Source organism: Amyelois transitella, chromosome 9, assembly GCF_032362555.1.
Source record: "Amyelois transitella isolate CPQ chromosome 9, ilAmyTran1.1, whole genome shotgun sequence".
In the NCBI taxonomy this organism is placed as follows: Eukaryota; Metazoa; Arthropoda; class Insecta; order Lepidoptera; family Pyralidae; genus Amyelois; species Amyelois transitella.
Window position 1 is genome coordinate 10,439,613 of NC_083512.1, and position 21,462 is coordinate 10,461,074.

Consider the following 21,462-nt stretch of genomic DNA (forward strand, 5'->3'; position numbering starts at 1 on the left):
CACGCTTTTTACTCTGATTTAAATTGTTTTGTTTATAAATTTAATTTTGTTATAATTTTAATCCGAGGTAATTACTACTACAACTGACTATAACTGATTGTTCGACTTGCTACTACTGAATTCCTTTGTCATTAATTTTTATTTTCTATTTTTTAGTTCGATTAGCAATAAAAGCGTAGTTTTTTAGTTTTTTTTAAACTATTATTTATTTTCTATTTTTTAGTTTGATTTGCAATAAAACGGGTAGTTTTTTAGTTTTTTTATACAATTATTTTTTGGAAGTTAACACTTCTAGTATAACTATCTTACTAGAAAAGACTTTCGCAACCATGCGCCCATCGCCGGAGGTTTTCACAACTAACTTTCTTAAAGTTATATGTGGCCTGATTGGATTAAATCTCATAATATTCTCATCATCATGATTCTTTTTAAGGCGATGGGCTTGCAACCTGTCACTATTTGAATCTCAATTCTATCTTAAAGCCAAATAGCTGAAGGTGGCCTATCAGTCTTTACAAGACTGTTGGCTCTGTCTACCCCGCAAGGGATATAGACGTGATTATATGTAATGATGATGATATTATATGTATGATGATTGTTAAACCCAGTTGAAAAGAATTTTATAGTGATAAATCACTGTTGATAATATTTTTGACTATCCAGCAAACGTAATAATTTTCGATTGTGGCCTTGCCAGGAATCAAACCACAAGATTAAGAGGCAGATTGATACAGGAACAAAAATATTTCAAACATACCTCCACTGCCTTTACAACCAGGAACGCAACAAAGTTTATCTGAAGACATCGTGGCACTTTTGTTGTAAAATCTGTCTTTCACAAAAACAAACACAAACTTGGGACTCCTATCTCAAATAATAAGGTACTTTTTACAGGAGTCCTATCTCAAAATATCTGCACAACACAGTAAACACAGTCAGAGTCCAATCTCAGATGATAAAATCACACGAATATCCGGAAGAACAAAGCTCGACTCAACGGAAGATTCCAAACTCTAAATAACGACAAGTTATCAGCACAAAACAAAGTGCAAATAGGTAAATACACAGGCACCGGTAAAAAACAACAGAAAGAAAGTTTACAGGTGTTCGAATCGAATTCAATCAAAACTTACTGCAAAACTTATTTGACATAAATAAACTGAACTGTCACTCATTTTCCAAATGAGTATTACAGTGTTGCTATTATAAATAGGCAAAAGATACCTAATGTTAATTCAAGAATTGCATTAATATGTTAAATACGTATTAAATATCGCAAAGTTCTGTAGGTAGTAACTTTATTCTTGTTTTATTGTAAATTTAGTTATTCAATTTTCATTTATTACTTTTGTTTTATTACTTATATATTTTTTATTGTTTTAAAATATTCTACTAATTCTACTATTGTTTCTAATGGTAATTCTAAATGGAGCAATGCGATGAAATAAAGAAGCCTCAGGTTAATAGTAACATTATATGGAAATATATTACATCTCTTTTTGACTCATTATACGTCAGAACTTCTTGGTTTCTTGTATGGAGATTACTGGCACTGGTGCTATCTCTGTCTCTCTTACTCTCATACGAAGGATCTAAAAATGAATTTATTAATCCTGGCAGTTTTAATAAGGATAATGAGAAACTCTTATCAAAATATTGCATTGTCATCGGTCCTTGATACGTGTGCAAAGTTCCAAGTTGATCAGACGTTTAGAAATCAGTGAAAATTAAGCTCAAAGATTCCGTTACATACATACATACATACATACATACATACAACCCAAGCTAATAAAAGCGTAGTAAAAAAGGATATACTAATGTTGTGTATTTTAACGTAAACGAAGCATAGGTTAAAGACAAGGTTCATCCAGATCTCATTGCAAGTGTCACTTTCTACATTCGGTTATTTTGATAAAAATGGTGGAGCTTTAAATTTCGACCGGCAGAAGTTTTTAACGGAAAGCCAGTTTTATTAGTGAAATCACTAAGGAGGTGAGTAAGGTTTATATTGCTCATAACTTTTTTCGGTTTAAAGCTACCATTTGAAAATTTTAGGCTGGGTGCACGATTAATGGACCGTTAAATATTAGGTGTCCATAAATAGAACATTACTAGATCTCGATTATTGGAACATGTCGATAACCGGTGGTCGGTAAATGGATTTCTGCAGTCGAATATTAGGACAAAAATACTATAAATCTATATTGGTATATACATACATACATACATATGATCACGTCTATATCCCTTGCGGGGTAGACAGAGCCAACAGTCTTGAAAAGACTGAATGGCCACGTTCAGCTATTTGGCTTAATGATAGAACCGAGATTCAAATAGTGACAGGTTGCTAGTCCATCGCCTAAAAGAGGAATCCTAAGTTTATAAGCCTATCCCTTAGTCGCCTTTTACGACATCCATGGGAAAGAGATGGAGTGGTCCTATTCTTTTTTGTAATAGTGCCGGGAACCACACGGCAATCTTGAATATCTTGGTATATCTTGAAAATTTTTATATCACATTCATTTCTACTTTAATATATCATGCAAAATACCCTAAAATTTTACTCAAAACTTCAAAATATGATAAAATAATAAAAATAAAACAAATATTGTAAAAATACTAGAGTTCGTGCGTTAAAGTGTCGATGATTGGGGGTTTTACCGTACTTTATTAACAATTAACTAAATGTTCCCATTTGATTTCCTTCCACCCAAAGGTTGACTAGAAGAGAATGCATTAGCGATAAGTCGGCCATTGTACCATCTTTGTCTGTTTTACTCTAACGGTACCATAAATAGTTTTATCTATCATCTAAAACTTTAGGCCTTGCTAAAACATAACTTATGTATAAATATAAATATTATTTAATATTTAAAAAACAAAAAAAAAAACATTCTTAATAATAACAGACATATTATAAGTGTGTTGACCATTATACACAACGCTTAATAATTGTTGAGTTGTATTGAATAAAAAAAAATTTCAGGAAGTGATTCCTTCTAATGTATGCCAAGTCATAGCCAAACATCCCATGGTGAAAAGATTTATGAATGATCGAGCGAATCACGTGGGGTTGGGGTCTACCAATCTTCCAAAATTAAATTTAAAATGTATGTTAGGTCTGTCAAAACGAATTTTGAGGTTTTTGAGAAAAAAAAAACACTTAAATAATAAAAAATATCTACCTTATAACATTTCTTGTGCCGTGTGGTTCCCGGCACCAGTACAAAAAAGAATAGGACCACTCCAGCTCTTTCCCATGGATGTCGTAAAAGGTGACTAAGGGATAGGCTTATAAACTTAAGTTTCTTTTTTAGGCGCTGGGCTAGCAACCTGTCGCTATTTGAATCTCAATTCTATCATTAAGCCAAATAGCTGAACGTATAACCTATCAGTCTCACTTCTTTATCAGTCTGTCTACCCCACAAGGGATATAGACGTGACCATATGTATTGTAGGGTGCCCAAATATTTGTCATTTAATCTCTTACAATATTTATTTTTAATTATAATAATTTAGTAGAAATTTGTAAATTCAAAATGGTAGTAGTTATTTTAAGAAAGGGCAACCCAGTGTAACGCAGTGGAGGGGCGGAAAATGGGGGAAGGAAACGTTCGGCTGAAGGGGCAGTCTCTTTCGGACGGTGGTGTAGAAAAGCAAAGGAATAAAAAATATACTTAAACACTATCTTGGATTTATTTAATATTGGTAAACCTTACAATTCAGAAGTGGTATCCAGATAAGCGCTCACAAAGAAATACGCACAAAACGTAAGTACCCTCACATTATTTTATTTTTCTCTCTTCTTTCTTTCTCAATACTTGATTAATTTTATCGATGAACTTTTACCGTATGATACAATCAATCAATAAGTTGCTGATTGATTGTTATTGTTAGATTATTATTATTTATTCCAAATAATGTAAATGGCAGTAGAAACACTACCCTCATGTGTCCATACAATTGAAGTATTTCTTTGAATCTGATAAGTTATTTCTCAAAGTAATTATTTAATTTATATTCAAATCGAATGTCATGCATACATTGCTTCTGATATCACGACATTTTACTTATAATTAAGTTTACATTGCCGTGTTCTTGACATAAAATCCAGATGTTGATAATAGGTACCTACATAAAGTATAAAAATTATCGAACGTAAGTAATTATAACTTTAATAAAATGTATTTAATGGAGTTAATGGAGTATATTGATTAGTCAAATTAAAGTCACTATGCAGTTAACTGTGTTATATTTAGAAAAGTTACCTGTTTTCCTAATTTAAATATATAATTAATAATTAAAGGCATACTTATGGAAGTAAAATGCGTACTAAAATATCTCTAGATATGGTTGTTATGGACAATTGTGACAATATTTCGCTTTCCTCGTGTTGAAAAAAAATAAATGGGTATTTTCTCTGAAAATTAAAGCTACACAGAAATTGTAAATGTGTAAATTTTACTGTGTATTAAGAGCTATTTAACAAATTTATAAATAATATTCCGTAATCCCGATCTAATATGTTGTATTTTTCTCCGAGTGCCAGAATGAATACAGTTCCTGAAAATGTCACTGGAGACAATTATCGACGACGGCGGACACCTACGCGGGGTCCGTCCGAAAGCCAGCAGAGGGCACCTTACAGTATGTATGTATATACATTTCTTATATTTTATTATCATTATCTTAACACTTCTTGAAGTACAATTCCTCTCGCCTGTTAACATCTGTATGTAATTAAGTTCGTAATTGGATCAAATAAAATTAGGATCATCTTCCGGAGACGACCCGATTCGGTCCAATTAGACTGTCTTGTTGATGCCCTAGATGTTTGGTACAAATAAAAACTATTATTTACTATACGTCAATTATAATAAATAATTGTTTACTTAAAAAAACAAATAATTGTTTTTATATATTTAATTAAAAAACAATTGTTGTTGTATAGTTAATTAAACATTGTTGTCGTATAGTTAATAAAACATTGTTGTTATATATTTAATTAAAAAACAATTAAAAACGATAAGAAACTGCGTACACTAGTTGCAAGTGCCAACCGATGCTCTTACGATATAAGGGATAACATCGTGATGCGCATAAAGGCACAGGTTCAAATCCCACCTTGGCCATTAACCAATGTTAATTTTCCATGTTACGTACATTCGTTTGAGAACTAACCGAAGCTCTTACGGCGAGAAAACATTGTAAGGAAACCTGCACAAAAGGTAACGGATGTGTAATCATGATCGATTCAATACGGGTTTTTCCTGCAAAGGTTGCGGAGGTCAGATGGGAGTCAGTTCGTGTTTAAAATTCTTATGGTGACGGAAAACATCGTGAGGAAACCTACACATACAGGTAACGGATGTGTAACCATGATCGATCCAATACGGGTTTCTCTTGCGGAGGTCAGATGGGAGTCGCTTCGTGTTTAAAAATCCAAGATCCATGGTCAAAGGCATACTTCGAGCTGAGGATGTAACCGGAACTGAAGATTGTAGAAAATCGAAAATTAAATTAACCAAAAATAGATCCGTTCTTTTCTTATGACTTGCCCTACATCCTGTCACACTAGTCGTGGTCGCGTGTTTGTGAGGGCATGTATTGCATTTAACTAAGTCACCAACTTTTAACGAGACGACTTATTTAGTCTTCGAAGTTAGTTATGTTTAGTTCTTATAATTGCGTGGGCACGTAAGACAGCGTTGGTGGTCGAGCGGTTAGGGTTACAGATTTAAATAAGTAGCCGTTCGGTTCGAATCCTACAGCAGAATTGTACCAATAATAGTTTTAGGACTTAAATCTGACTGAACTTTTAAACAGCTGTGCTGAAATTAAATAGCTAAAACTAGCTGTGCCCGCGACTTCGTCCTCGTGGAATAGTTATTTTGGGCATCATTGAAGCCCACAACGATGAATAATTTTTCACATATTCTATTATTTCTTTGCTCCTTGTAGTTGCAGCGTGATGTTATATAGCCTTAAAGCCTTCCTCGATAAATGGTCTATTCTATGCAAAAATAAATTTTCAATTCGAACCAGTAGTTCCTGAGATAAGCGCGTTAAAACAAACAAACAAACTCTTCGGATTCATAATATTAGTATAGATAGGTTAGGTTCCCCTGCAAGGTTGTAGAGCTCAGATAGGAGTCGCTTCGTGTAAAAACCTTACTTAACCACTACAGCCGCCGCAGCGTAGTCGTTTCTATCGTGCGAAAAAACTACCCCTATGTTTCACATGATAATAAAAAGTGAAACAGCGAAGTGCCGTGTGGTTCCCGGCACCAATAGAAAAAAGAATAGGACCACTCCATCTCTCTCCCATGGATTTCGTAAAAGGCGACTAAGGGGTAGGCCTATAAACTTGGGATTCTTATTTTAGGCGATGGGCTAGCTACCTGTCACTATTTGAATCTCAATTCTACCTTAAAGCCAAATATCTGAACGTGGCCTATCAGTCTTTTCAAGACTGTTGGCTCTTATTACCCCGCAAGGGATATAGACGTGATTATATGTATGTATGAAACAGCGATAGTTTATCGCGCTATGAAAACGGCGTCGCGCGTGCAAAGCTAGCCCCACAGGATTGTGGTCACAGGCGGATCGAATCAAAAAATTCAGGGTGACGTTTTCTTAAGACATAATCTCGCCTCTTTGCCAAAGGTTTGTTTTGTTTGTAAATACTTTATTGTACATAACTAATTTTTAGTAGTAGGTACATAAAAAGACAATGCACAAGGGCGGACTTATCCCTGTAAGGGATTTCTTCCAGTCAACCAAGTAATTCAAAGAAACATATCAAGTTAAGATCGTGGCAAGTAGAAAGATGTAGGTTCTGCCTACCCCTCCGGGAAAGAGGCGTTATTTTATGTGTGTATTTATGTATATCAAGTTAAGGGATAGTAGCTACAGCTAAATACAATGGCAAATCCTCATAGGTATAAGTAGAGACTACAAATGTGCACTTACTTCGATTCCTGCATACTTTTTCATGCAAGCTCATCATTTATTTATGGCACTCACGACTTTTCACCAAACAGGTAACGCTGTTCCAAAAATATAAGTGACGTATGACATGTCTGGAGTCTTGCTCGTATATAACTTCTAATAAAATTTCTTGATAAAAAATAAATTTTATTTGATACTAAGAGACATACTGTGATAATAACGGTTCAAGAGAAACTTGTGTTACTTTATTATTTCTATGTAAACATGATTTGCGACTAAATAAATAATGCCAGAGGATTCCCCTCTGTACGTAAGTAGTATACAAATATCAGAATTGATTCACCTGGATATCTGTAAATTAAAGGTAAATAAGGAATACTCTTTGAACTTCTTAGCCCCACCTTCTCATTCCAACAGCAAACATTACATACATACATATAATCACGTCTATATCCCTTGCGGGGTAGACAGAGCCTACAGTCTTGTAAAGACTGATAGGCCACGTTCAGCTATTTGGCTTTAAGATAGGATTGAGATTCAAATAGTGACAGGTTGCTAGCCCATCGACTAAAAGAAGAATCCCAAGTTAACTTAAGCCTGCCCCTTAGTCGCCTTTTACGACATCCATGGGAAAGAGATGGAGTGGTCCTATTCTTTTTTGTATTGGTGCCGGGAAACCACACGGCACAGCAAACATTACGAGGTACATTTTTGTATACATTAACTTCAGATTAACTCTCTTGGTGAAGGGGTACCTATTATCACCAAGTCCTAGGTTTGGACCCCAGGAAAAAATTCTACTACTTCATACTCCATATATGCCATCTAATGTAACATTAGCCTTCGAGTTTGGCTATCCTGTACGTGGTATATACGTACATGGGGTGTGTTATAAACTTGCGATTATTATTTAAGGCGATAATCTAGCAACCTGTCACTATTTGAATCTCATTTCTATCATTAAGCCAAACAGGTGAACGTGGCCTATCAGTCTTTTGAAGACTGTTGGCTCTGTCAACCCGAACGGGATATACACGTGATTCTATGTAAGAGTATGTATGTACGTTGACAAATAAAGATACTTAATCTGATAAAATGAGTTTGAACATATCTCTTCTCCATACCCATTCATACTATAACTATATGATTAATCATCTCACACGGACACATATAGTGGAGACCCTAAAAAGGACATATAAACAGTCTTATCTCTTTTATAATACAAGGACTTAATTACTTGGGTTAGCTATTATTCATCCCAGAAAAATATAGTACATATTACCGTGGAGTTTACGATAAAAGACAACCATAGACACGAACAAAAGCTAAAACGATCACCTGTAATAATCATAACGTTGTCTTTATATATATTCCGTTTCATTTATTACGTATTTCCTTAATGTCTTACAAACAAAGGTTTTCCTGAACGAATGGCTAGAACATTAAGGTCTTTTACCACGATATGAACTATACTATAAACTAAAAAAAAGACACATAATAAAGCAGATAATAATATATATGTCAAGATCCGGGCAAAATTTGGGCAAATTCCGGGTATATGACCGGATGTCCGGTATGCCGGGTAAGATTAATTTGATGGTTCGATTATAAATGGGCTTACTAATGAATTATTCGTGCTTAAATTTATGCCTAATGGAGCGGTTAAGTGGATGTCTTCCAAGAATGAGGTCAGGTCCAGGATTCAATCTCAAAAGGAAAATTGAGAATTTCCTGGGAAGTCTTGAAGTAACAAGTTAATTTCTTTATCATAAGTACGAGTATTTCTAGTCCTTTTTAGTTTTCAGTTAATTAAACTTAGCTCATTACGCGCTTTCTGTTTTTTTTTTAACCCTTAACTTGGCAACATAAAAAAATATAAAGAAAGTTATATTTATCAATAAATTTGGGTTCTATTAGGTTAAAAAACCTTAGGAAAAATAAAAATAAAAATTAAGGTTTTTCAGTTTTTGAAAAAAACTATGTGCAGCACAATGTACATTGCTAAGAACTCTGAAATGTATACGTCTTTCAAAGCGTACATTGCAATGTACATTGTCAATATGGCAATAAAGAACATTTTATATGTTTTATATATTTTTATTAGAAAAATACAATTATAACTATTATATTGGCAAACAGAAAAGAAATTGTTTCCGTAATTTTATGTGAGTTACATTAAATTTAAGCAATATGAAAATTACGGCAACAATTTCTTTTCTGTTTACCAACAACAAAGCACAAATGCACATTGCATTTAATGCAGTTTACAGTGGTTCTCCCTGTCTTGCAGTACTTACAACGTACTGTATCATTTCCCCCTTCTGGGAAATGCCCAATTTGGTCATATCGGACGCTATCGGTGGGACGGACAGAAACAGGCTTTTGAATTTTTAAATCTTCGTTTATGTCAACTTCTTTCTATCTGTTTCCCACCTTTCGCTAATCCTTCGTACACTTCAAATCTAAAATCTTTTAAACAACCCTTCTTACCGTCTCGTCTATAAAGAATCCAGGCATTATTTATACTCATGTCTATCAACTGTGACAATATACCAAAATACCACCGATGGCTCTTAAACGGCGTCCGATATAAAGATAATGGCCAAATCAACTCCGCCCATATGTTTATTATATTGTACTACTATCTGTGGACACTCTACTTCGACTTTTTTCTTTTCATCTTTACTATAACGCTTTATTTTTTCAATAGGATACGAATCAACGAAAGAACTTATAAGTGTCACGACCTTATTATCGTGCCATTTTACTACTGCCAACTTATTTTTGTTGCATACAATTTGAGCACTAGTACCACGTTTCTTCTTCTTCATTTGTTGATCAGAAGGTAGTAGCTCCTGACAACCCCTAAGGCGATTACTTCTAATGATGCCTAGGCTAAAAATACCGTACTCTTCTCTGAGAATATTTACCAGTTCTGGCGATGTGAAAAAAATATCCGCATAAACGATTGCAGGTTTATTTTTAATAGTCTGGCATAATGCAAGTACAACCATACCTCCCAAGCCTATGGTTGTTTCTGAATCTGCAAATTTAAAACCTCTAAATGTGTCTTCTCCGTCGTACATAACAAAATCATATATAAATCCCGATACCCCCGCATGAACAAAATTTTTGAAGCCCCATTTTTTCGGTTTCATTTTAAGGTACTGCTTTCTTTTACCAGCTTTTCGACCTTTGTAAGGTATCATCATTTCGTCTATAGAATATTTACCTTCTTCTTCTACTTTTAAAAAGTTGAGATGAAATGCATTGCTTGAAGGAATTAAAGCTAAAATCTTATGCGCACGGGTTAATTTCAAGCTCTGCAGGCAAACAGAAAAAAGAAGCTCAGATAAGACATTCCCATGCACAAACATCAAAAACAATTAGAAAAAAAACCCAAAAAAATAATTTTATTTTTTCTATAAAATTGGCAATGTACACTGTGGTTACCGTAGTGCCGTGTTTGTATTTTACGGCATTCTGGGCAATGGACATCACAATGTACATTATATTCTTTGAGCCAAATATATATATTACTAGCTTTTGCCCGCGGCTTCGCCTGCGTTAATTTCACTACCATAAAAAGATTGCTTAGATTAAGAGCCTTGCATTGACATAAACTAATATTATGCAAAAAAATAGATGTGCCTACGTGAGTGCGTGTTTGAGGATGCTATTCAATCATGCAAGTTCAACTGGATAGATTTTGATGAAACTTACGTACACGGGAAGAATAATGCCTGGAATAGAACATAATTTATTTTTCCTACAAAAGCAAAGTCCCGGGGGCGCAGCTGTTAAAAAACGAATAAATTCTAAAGACAAAAAAAGGTAAGTATAATAATGGAAAGTTAAAGTATCTCTTTGTATACAACATTCGCTGTCTTGCCCATTGGAGACATCACAAATAAACTGTCACAGCTGGTGACCCGCGAGCAAGCGACGTAGAGCTGTCCGTGTGAGAAGCAATTCGTCCTGAGGTGCGATTTGTTAATTGTCATCGCGAAACATATAGCCACTGGAAACTGTACACGCTTAAATTGAAATGGAAAGTTGTTGGGAATGAGGGGAATGCGCGGTATAAAAACAATTTCACCAGCTGCACAACCAGTAAGAATTTTAGCTTCTATAATATTGTTATGAAGCGACACCACTTTAAGGCGAGTCCCATTACAACGTTTCGGCGGCGTTAAGTTGGAATGCCTACTTTTAGTGCAATTGTATGCGCGGGCAGTCCAGATGCCGAAAGTGAATTAAGGAACTCTACCGGATAAGTTGTAGCATCGGTACTATCTAAAACTGTTTTTATGGATTGGTATATAATTTTATTTTCAAAATACTTAAATTATTAGCAGCTGGTTGCTCATTTTTGGGTGTTAGGATTGCTCGCTCGCATATCCAAGAATCCTCGTGATGAATTATTTGAGATAGGTCTCCATAAACGAAATGGATAAGTTCCTCCACCGAAGTGACTACTTGACAGAAGTTATCTGGCAGAGTCACGAACCCGTTCGATTCAGGCAACATACCATTACCGATTTTTAATAACACATCTGAGAATTCTTGCTCTCGAGGATTACCACCCAACTGAGCTCTCATATTACGTGTTAGACTTAATTTCCTAACCTGAGGCCAGAGTATGGATCGTTTGAGACATGCGCTTACTTCATCAGCTCTAGTACCTCGGCTTATTACGGGTAGAGTCTGGCGGAAATCACCACAAAATAATACAGTGGTACCACCCATAATGCGATTCCCTGTTATTTTCTCCAAATAAGTAAATGTCTTAACCATGGAAACTAAATCAATGAAAAACGAATTTTTCATTAATTAAAAAATTTGCCAGCGGCTACAATCGCGTTATTTCTTAAATTCTCATGTGGCGCCATCTCGTATCGGGTGGTCAAAAAATAAATATCTAAACCACGGGAACTAAATTAATGGTGAAACGGTAAGTACTGACGTTGCTATATGTGTGTTATTCCTGCTAATCTTGAGGAACATGGCAACCGTCGCCGATGCGGGGTGCGTCAAACTACCTACATAAAAAAATCTTCTCATACATAAAAAAAAATCTTCTTAAAGATGTGGTGAAACAGTAAGTACTGGCGAAATTAAACAAACAGACAGACGGACAGACAGACAGACAGACAGACAGACAGACAGACAGACAGACAGACAGACAAAAATTCTAAAAAAAATTGTTTTGGCTTCTATTGACCCAAAAAAGACCCCTTATAATTTTTTTTCTTAAATATCTTCAATGTACAGACAGTGCCGTGTGGTTCCCGGCACCAACACAAAAAAGAATAGGACCACTCCAGCTCTTTTCCATGGATGTCGTAAAAGGCGACTAAGGGATAGACTTACAAACTTGGGATTCTTTTTTAGGCGTTGGGTTAGCAACCTGTCACTATTTGAATCTCAATTCTATCATTAAGCCAAATAGCTGAACGTGGCCATTCAGCCTTTTTAAGACTGTTGGCTCTGTCTACCCCGCAAGGGATATAGACGTGACCATATGTATGTATGTATGTATAATTATTTATAGCTTTTTATATCGATTCAAATCAAAAATGACGAAGTTCCATACAAACTTGCACCCCCTATTTCATCCCCTTGGGATAGAATTTCAGGATAAAAAGTAGCCTATATTCTAATCCAGGTTACTAACTATATCTGTGCCGAATTTCGTTCTGATCCGTTCGGTAGATTTTGCGTGATGCGCGTACAAACATACAGACAGACAGACAGACAGACAGACAGACAAAAATTCTAAAAAAAATTGTTTTGGCTTCTATTGACCCAAAAAAGACCCCTTATAATTTTTTTTCTTAAATATCTTCAATGTACAGACAAAGTTGAGTTACAGTTTTATTATATGTATGGATACGTTAGTCACCATGTTTAAAATACATATTTTATATACTTTATAACATAAACATAAAAGCGCACGCAAGAAAGGTACCCTTTCTCCATTAAATAATTAAATATGAATAAATTGCTTACCCGAGATGCGCGTACGCCTTGTTGTTTAGACGCTATTTTTATTTTGACATTATTCCAAAGTGTTACCACATAAAATATATTTTCTTCTAATTTTAAATTATTTAAAGTATGTCTAGTAGAAAAAAAAATGTGTAAAATTAAATAATTATTTCAGAATATTTTTTTGAAAACTATGTACACTGTCATGTACGTTATCAAGTTAAGGGTTAATATAAGATACTAACGATCCGCTCCAGCTTCGGGTAGCATTTATAGATATAAACCTTAATTTAGATAACCCTCCGTTTTTCCAACATTTCAAACAGGAACTTTTGGAGATTAGCGCATACATACAGACTGAGAAAATAGTGGGACATTATAATATGTATTTTAATTTTATTCCTCTACTTTGAAACGTCGTAGTCTCATTACTTTTCCAGACTAATAAAATGGGTGCTACGACCTCGCAACTCATTCTATCCTACGAAAAACAATAAAACTATTAAGAACACTCACTTTCTTATGAAACTTCATGAATATTCCACTAGTAATTACTGAAGCACACCGCTGCTGCGATTACAAAAACATTTTCTACGATGCACTTTAGCTCCGGGGGAATTTGCCTCGCAAACCTTGGAAATCTTGAAGCTGTACGAGTCTCGTGAGAAATTTCCAAACAAGTTCTTGAAGCGGTGCACAGAAATAAATAGAGTAGGTACTGTGTGCCCTCGGGCGGTGTTCGGATTTTCACGTGTAATGGAGATGCGAACAAAAGTTATATGCTTGAGTGAACAATTTTCTTTCAATCTCAATTCCATCGTAAAGCCGTACAGCTGAACGTGGCCTTTCAGTCTTTTCAAGACTGTGGACTCTGTCTACCACGCTTAAATTTTTTTGCTACTCGTAAATACCAATCAACCATGCCACTTTTCGTCAAAAGATAAGTAAATTGATAAAAATACTCAATTTAGGAATTAGACCTAACCAGAGTTTATGTTCCGTTGGGATAAGGGATACAAAGCCAAACACATAAAGTGTATATGTATACGTATATGTATTAATGTTATTTTAGGCGTACCCGAACTCAAGCTAGTTCGACGGGCTTAGAACGGCGCTATTTAGAAAAAGCGCCAAAATGTTTATGGTATATATTTATTATATAGATATATATATGTATTTTAATTTTTAATAGTATTTTACCTAAGACATATTTACTCAATGAAGTCAGGAATTTAACCACATAATTCGCAGAAACTGAAAATTGAATACGGGATATAAAATAAATTTATTCATTTAAAAACTTTGAGCCTCAAAGTTACAATTAGTGGACTTAATGCTAAAATCATAATAAAAACATAATCATAATAATGTTAAAATCATAGTGATCTAAAAAATTTCCAAACAAAATCATAAGATATAAATAATTCAACAGAAGAAGGCAAAGTTCAAGAATCTGTAAACATAATTTCATACACTGAAGGACGTCTTTGTACAATGGCAAAGTTGAGTGGTAATGAGGCCTTCACGCTACTGGTCCCCGAAATATTGGACATAGACAATAGATAAATTGGATAAACCATGGATAAAGTAACTTCATTTAAAAAACAATATCCGGGGACTATACTCTGTGAGGTATATTCTACTAAGTCTGGCCATGAACACTGTTATGTACAATAAAAATAAAATTTTGCTTTTAAATTTGGAATCTGTCATTGTCATTGCGTTTTCATAATTTCGCGCCATCAAAGTGTCGAATTAACATTTTCCCGCATAATTATATGTATTCAATATATTACGAAAGTTATTTCGATAAATCTTTTTCTTAGAACGAAAATATTTATATTATATTATTATTATAGTATTCGTCTTATGTATGTACATATCTTTATCATCTTATCATATATTTAGACGGGTTAGAAAGTCACGATTGTACCGAGTTACATACATACATAATAATCACGTCTTCATCCCTTACAGGATAGACAGAGCCAACAACTTCATAAAGACTGAAAGGACACGTTCAGCTGTACGTCTTAAAGATGGAATTAAGATTGATAGATGTATAGTAATACACGTATGGGTAGCGTCCGGGTAAAGCCGGATATAGGCTTTTTGATCGTATGTCCGGCCAAAATGAACGGTATCCGTCTTGTCCGGCTTTTGTTAGGCTTTTTACATTTTACATATAATTGTTTTGTTGTACCTATTGACACTAAGACGAAATCCTCAATAATATAGTGTCCGGCTTTTTTAGCCAAATGTCCGGCCAAACTGGCTGGTCTGTCCGGCATAGGTTTGGCGACTTGGCAACCTGATATACGTATTATTTGACACCACATTTTTAAGGAAAAGAAAAAATAACAACCAAATAACAGGATCTAACAATATATTGATCTCTGATTTCGCTATTTACATAATTCGCTGGTTCAATAGCGGCAACAAACTTGTTTACTATATTGGGACCCTCGAAAAGGTCCGATGTCGGCCGGGGATCGACAGGGATTTGTTGGAAATCTCGCAATTTCTTCCGCCTCACATATTCTGTGAGCGACAGATTAGGTAGGTACCAATGACGCTTTTACGCAAAACATCGGGTAATGAAATTTTTGATCTGATTATGTGCATCTAAGTGCCGTGTGGTTCCCGGCACCAATACAAAAAAGGATAGGACCACTCCATCTCTTTCCCATGGATGTCGTAAAAGGCGACTAAGGGATAGGCTTACAAACTTGGGATTCTATTTTAGGCGATGGGCTAGCAACCTATCACTATTTGAATCTCAATTCTATCATTAAGCCAAGTAGCTGAACGTGGCCATTCAGTCTTTTCAACACTGTTGGCTCTGTCTACCCCGCAAGGGACATAGGCGTGACCATATGTATGTATGTTATGTACATCTATACTAATATTATAAAGCTGAAGAGTTTGTTTGAACGCGCTAATCTCAGGAACTACTTGTTCGAATTGAAAAATTCTTTTTGTGTTTATTGTTTTTTAGACCATTTATCGAGGTAGGCTTTAGGCTATATAACATCACGCTGCAACTATTAGGAGCTAAGAAATAATGGAGAATTTGAAAAAAATCGGGGAAAGTTATTCATCCTTCAGGGCTTCAATGATGCCCAAAATAACTATTCCACGCGGACGAAGTCGCAGGCACACAATAAGCGTATCCTAATGTCAACTGTATAATCAAGTTGCCCTGTAAGGAACTATATAGGGCGGTAATAGAAGCGAATTTGCATTGAATTTTGGTAGGTTGATGTGACTGTACGAGTATTTATTTACTACCAAACGTGCCGTGTGATTCTCGTTGTTCGGCTTTAACTAACTTTATGTCCACAACATTTATTGTTAATTTATGGTGTTGAATTTACTTTACCTATATTTATTTTTTGGTGGTGAATTATGGTTTAATTTTCCCAAAGGACCCCTCTAATGACGCTTTTATAAATACGTTTGGAAAATGGCGTTTATCTCAAGTGCCCGGCAATTTGTTTCAAGTTAAGAGCGCCAAGAAATAAGATACGGAAAATTATATATACATAAATCTGAATTAATTGTTGCTATTTCTATGCTTTTGGTAAAAGAATTGTCAAGTGCCGTTTGATTCTCGGCACCAATTAAAAAAAGAATAGGACCAGTTCGTCTCATTCCCATGGATATCGTAAAAGGCGACTTAGGGATAGGCTTATAAACTTGAGATTCTTCTTTTAGGCGATGGGCTAACCTGTCACTATTTGACTCTTTGAGATTGAGCTTGGCTTAATGACATGAAACGGCACATTACACATATTTGGGCATTTCTTTATTTTTTTTTAAACTAGCAAGTTGCCAAGAACGTATATTATAAAGTATTTCCCAAAATAGCGCGTAGATAATTGTACCACGAAAGGTTCAATTCTTGATTGTTACGTTGTTTTATTGGAACACTCGCGTACCGTGCTAAAGTTAGCCTAGCAAAGTTGGTAAATAAAGCTTGTTATTTGTATGTAAAACGAAACAATACAGCAGTTTCTTGGATTCATGTTATTATATACAACCCAATGTCGAATACAACTGACGATTCATCAAAATTCTCAGGTAATCTAGTTAGAATACATACATACATATGGTCACGTCTATATCCCTTGTGGAGTAGACAGAGCTAACAGTCTTGAAAATACTGATAGGCAACGTTCAGCTATTTGGCTTAATAATAGAATAGAGATTCAAATAGTGACAGGTTGTTAGCCCATCAGTTAAAAGAAGAATCCCAAGTTTAATAGCATATCCCTTAGTCGCCTATTTTACGACATCCATGAGAAAGAAATGGAGTGGTCCAATTCTTTTTTCTATTGGTGCCGGGAACCACACAGCACCAATTTTGTATATTTATGTAAATCTAGGGAAAAATGAGAATAGAACTTAAACTAAAGAGAAATTTAGTACAAAGGCACTACGTATTTCAAGGAAAAATTTCTTCCAGTACGCCCACGACAGAATAATATTTTGAAGAGAAAAGATTTTTTACAAAAACTAAACTTCAAAACCATTTTTATATAATGCTAGACTGTTCAGTGTAATGTTGCGTTAACAAAAGACTGACCTGATCAATACAAATTGAGGTACAGACAAAACAGAACTCGTTAAAATGTTCCCGAATTAGTTCCGCAACTCGGCCGGCAGTTTCTATTTGGAAAAAGATAAGATTTAACAAAACCGATGTTTATTTCTACCAAAAGTGACTTAATTTTGGTGTTTCCAATTTTTGTGGGATTATGTTTTAAATGTGCCTTGTGGTTCCCGGCACCAAAACAAAAAAAAAGAATAGGACCACTCCACCTCTTTCCCATGGATGCCGTAAAAGGCGACTAGGGGATAGGCTTACAAACTTGGGATTCTTTTTCAGACTATTAGCTAGCAACCTGTCACTATTTGAATCTCAATTCTATCATTAAGCCAAATAGCTGAACGTGGCCATTCAGTCTTTTTAAGACTGTTCGCTCTGTATACCCCGCAAGGGATATAGACGTGACCATATGTATTTATGTATGTTTTAAATTAATATTTCGAGTTATCTCTTCTGGCTAACATATCGACAACCCGGCCCTTGTACCCCTCTAGGGGTGCACTTCGAGAAGAATTCATTTGGGAACAGAAATTCTTTTTACGCCGGCCTACTCTAGTTACATGGCCTTCCAGTGCGTATTACCCCATGGGTTGAAAAATAGAAATCGGATTAACATAAGACTTTAGAAGTGGTAAGTATATTTGTCTTTGGAATCACCATCAGACACCTTTCATATCGCATCTTAATTTTGAGTTTTTATATGACAGCTTTACAATTGCGTGCATTGTAAGACGACGAATCATTTCCTTGAATTTATACATTACTAAATGTCCCGACAAACGTTGTTTTGCCATATAAATATTTTTTGAGTAATTTTTTAGTTAAAATACATGTTAAGATTGGACTACCGCTATCACTAAGGGGTACGCAAAAAAGATATTGCCGATTCTCAGACCTACTCAATATGCTCACAAAATTTCATGAGAATCGGTCAAGCCGGTTAGAAGGAGTACGGGAACGAACATTATGTCACGAGAATTTTATATATAAGAAGAATCTATTATAAAATTATTATTATCTCATAACGCTAGTTTACACAGATTTAGAAGCCTCAAATAAAGTTTTAATTTAACAGATTTAGAAGCCTCAAAATAAGTTTTAATTTGAAATAGGCTTCTAAATCTGTGTAATTTTTCACGTATTCCCATTTCGAATACAATGTGGCATTTCTATTGTCTAATATAATTGCGATGTCTATAGGTTTACATTACATTAGCAAATGCTCGGGAGAGCAATTAGCAGGTAATGTAAGCAAACAGCTTCGTAAATGTGTTAAGTAAAGACGTTTGGGAATACGTATATGCGAATTTCCAGCGGGCTCACGGTAAATAGTAGGAAGTGCAAATTGTTTAAACTAAAAGCAACCAGAGTTAGATTAAAAATGGAAATAGTAAGTTAAGCCGTGTGGTTCCCGGCACCAATACAAAAAAGAATAGGACCACTCCATCCCTTTCCCATGGATGTCGTAAAAGGCGACTAAGGGATAGGCTTACAAATTTGGGATTCTTTTTTTAGGCGATTGGCTGGCAACCTGTCACTATTTGAATCTCAATTCTATCAAACAGCTGAACGTGGCCTTTCAGTTTTTCAAGACTGTTGGCTCTGTCTACTCCGCAAGGGATATAGACGTGACTATATGTATGTATGTCTTGTAACTACAAAGGTTGCTAGCCCATCGCCTAAATGAAGAACCCCAAGTTGATAAGCATATCCCTTAGTCGCCTTTTAACATCCCCAGGTAAGAGATGGAGTGCTCTTATTCTTTTTTATATTTGTGCCAGGAACCACACGGCACTTTACAAGACAGGTCGCCTTTTTAGCAAAGAAGGGGATCGTCAGTATTGCCAAGCTAAACTAAATGTTACCAACATGATTAAAGGCAAACTCACAATATGCAAAAATAAATATTGCTAAGTGTAAAGTGCCGTGTGGTTCCCGGCACCAATACAAAAAAGAATAGGACCACTCCATCTCTTTCCCATGGATGTCGTAAAAGGCGACTAAGGGATAGGCTTACAAACTTGGGATTCTTTTTTAGGCGATGGGCTAGCAACCTGTCACTATTTGAATCTCAATTCTATAATTAAGCCAAATAGCTGAACGTGGCCATTCAGTCTTTCAAAACTGTTGGCTCTGTTTACCCCGCAAGGGATATAGACGTGACCATATGTATGTATGTAAGTGTAAAGTAAACCACATGATCTCGTAACTGGAACAGAAGGTTCTCCACATTTACATGAGAATGGAGATTGCAGTCACTGCATCGTTTGATATGAACTGTTCTGTTAAATATTCATAGTATTGCATTGCATATTCATAGCATTGCATCTGCCGTGTGGTTCCCGGCACCATTACAAAAAAGAACAGGACCACTCCATCTCTTTCCCATGGATGTCGTAAAAGGCGACTAAGGGATAGGCTTATAAACTTGGGATTCCTCTTTTAGGCGATGGGCTAGCAACCTGTCACTATTTGAATCTCAATTCTATCACTAAGCCAAACAGCTGAGCGTGGCCTATCAGTCTTTTCAAGACTGGTGGCTCTGTCTACCCCGCTAGGGATATAGACGTGATCATATGTATGTATGTATTGCATTGGGACTATTTCGTGACGGCTTCCAGTTGAGATTGTAAATTCAAATAACATTTGAATCAAAGCTGAACGTGGCCGTTAATTCTTTTCGAAGTGGTTGGCTCTGTCTACTTCGTATTTATATTTCCTAACCATACGAAATCGTGAGTTTGAAAATAAATTTGAATTTATATCTACAATAATTTTCAAAATTACATTCTCCCGACTTGTCCTTTAAAGATTTTTTTTTTATTTTCACCATAAACATTAATTTAGTTGTGAGTTTACTTATTTGTATCGAAATATTTTTTTTAATAAACATTTAAATAAATATGTGACGTCAATAAGTGATACTTTGCATCCAATTTTGAAAATAAATCTATTCTGTTCTATTTTTTCAGTAGTTCGCGTGTCTTTTTGTTATCTTTGGTATTCTTGGATCAATTCCCAATTCCTGTATACAATATTATTGTTTAGGATAAAAATATACAACAAAATATTTAAGCTTTTTTCGTCCTCTTCCCTTCCTTGAAGTTTTTTTTGATGAAAATCTGTAAATAAAATTAATTATTATTTCATATCTGGCAACCCTATCGACATAATCTTACTCCGGAACCGTTTTATCGGCAAATAGCGTATGTATTAGTGGAAGTACAGGATTAGCGGTTTTCCATTAGCAGCCGCTAACTGCTGGCAAGTTTCAGTGATGTTATTATATACTCGTAAGCATAATAACAGATTAGGTAAATCTTGATTGGTTTAGATGTTTCAATATTTTGTTTAGAAATTTATTTACATAAGGCTACAATCGATAACATCGTCCAAATATAAACTTAACACTATGATCTTATCTGGATGGTAACCCAAAAAAGTGCACATACAACATATTTATTATTGTTAACATAGTCATAATAAGCATTTTTTTAGCAATAAACAATCCACAAGAGTGAAGGCGAGCCCTAAAAGACGATTTCTGTAAATTACCACGGGAACGAAGCAAAACTGAATGATATTATACTTTATAATATCCCTATTATACATACATACATATGATCACGTCAATATCCCTTGCGGGGTAGACAGAGCCAACAGTCTTGAAAAGATTGATAGGCCACGTTCAGCTATTTGGCTCAATGATAGAATTGAGATTCAAATAATGACACGTTGCTAGCCCATCGCCTAAAAAAAGAATCACAAGTTTGTGAGCCTACCCCTTAGTCGCCTTTTACGACATCCATGGGAAAGAGATGGAGTGGTCCTATTCATATTTCTTTTAATATTGATTAGCAAACTTTCGCCCATGACAATGCAACAACGGCTCTTGAAAATTGATAAAG

The 21,462-nt window shown here is 35.2% G+C and overlaps 1 protein-coding gene across 2 annotated transcripts in view; it reads right to left on the minus strand.

The window, feature by feature from the left end:
• LOC106142831 (uncharacterized) overlaps nucleotides 1–1,287 on the minus strand; it is a 192,320-nt gene extending 191,033 nt beyond the window's left edge. For both annotated transcript variants that reach the window (XM_060945870.1, XM_060945868.1), the window contains exon 1: nucleotides 758–1,287. The gene's annotated coding sequence lies outside the window, so the exon portion shown is untranslated. The remainder of the gene's footprint in view (nucleotides 1–757) is intronic.
• Nucleotides 1,288–21,462: the final 20,175 nt, after the last annotated feature.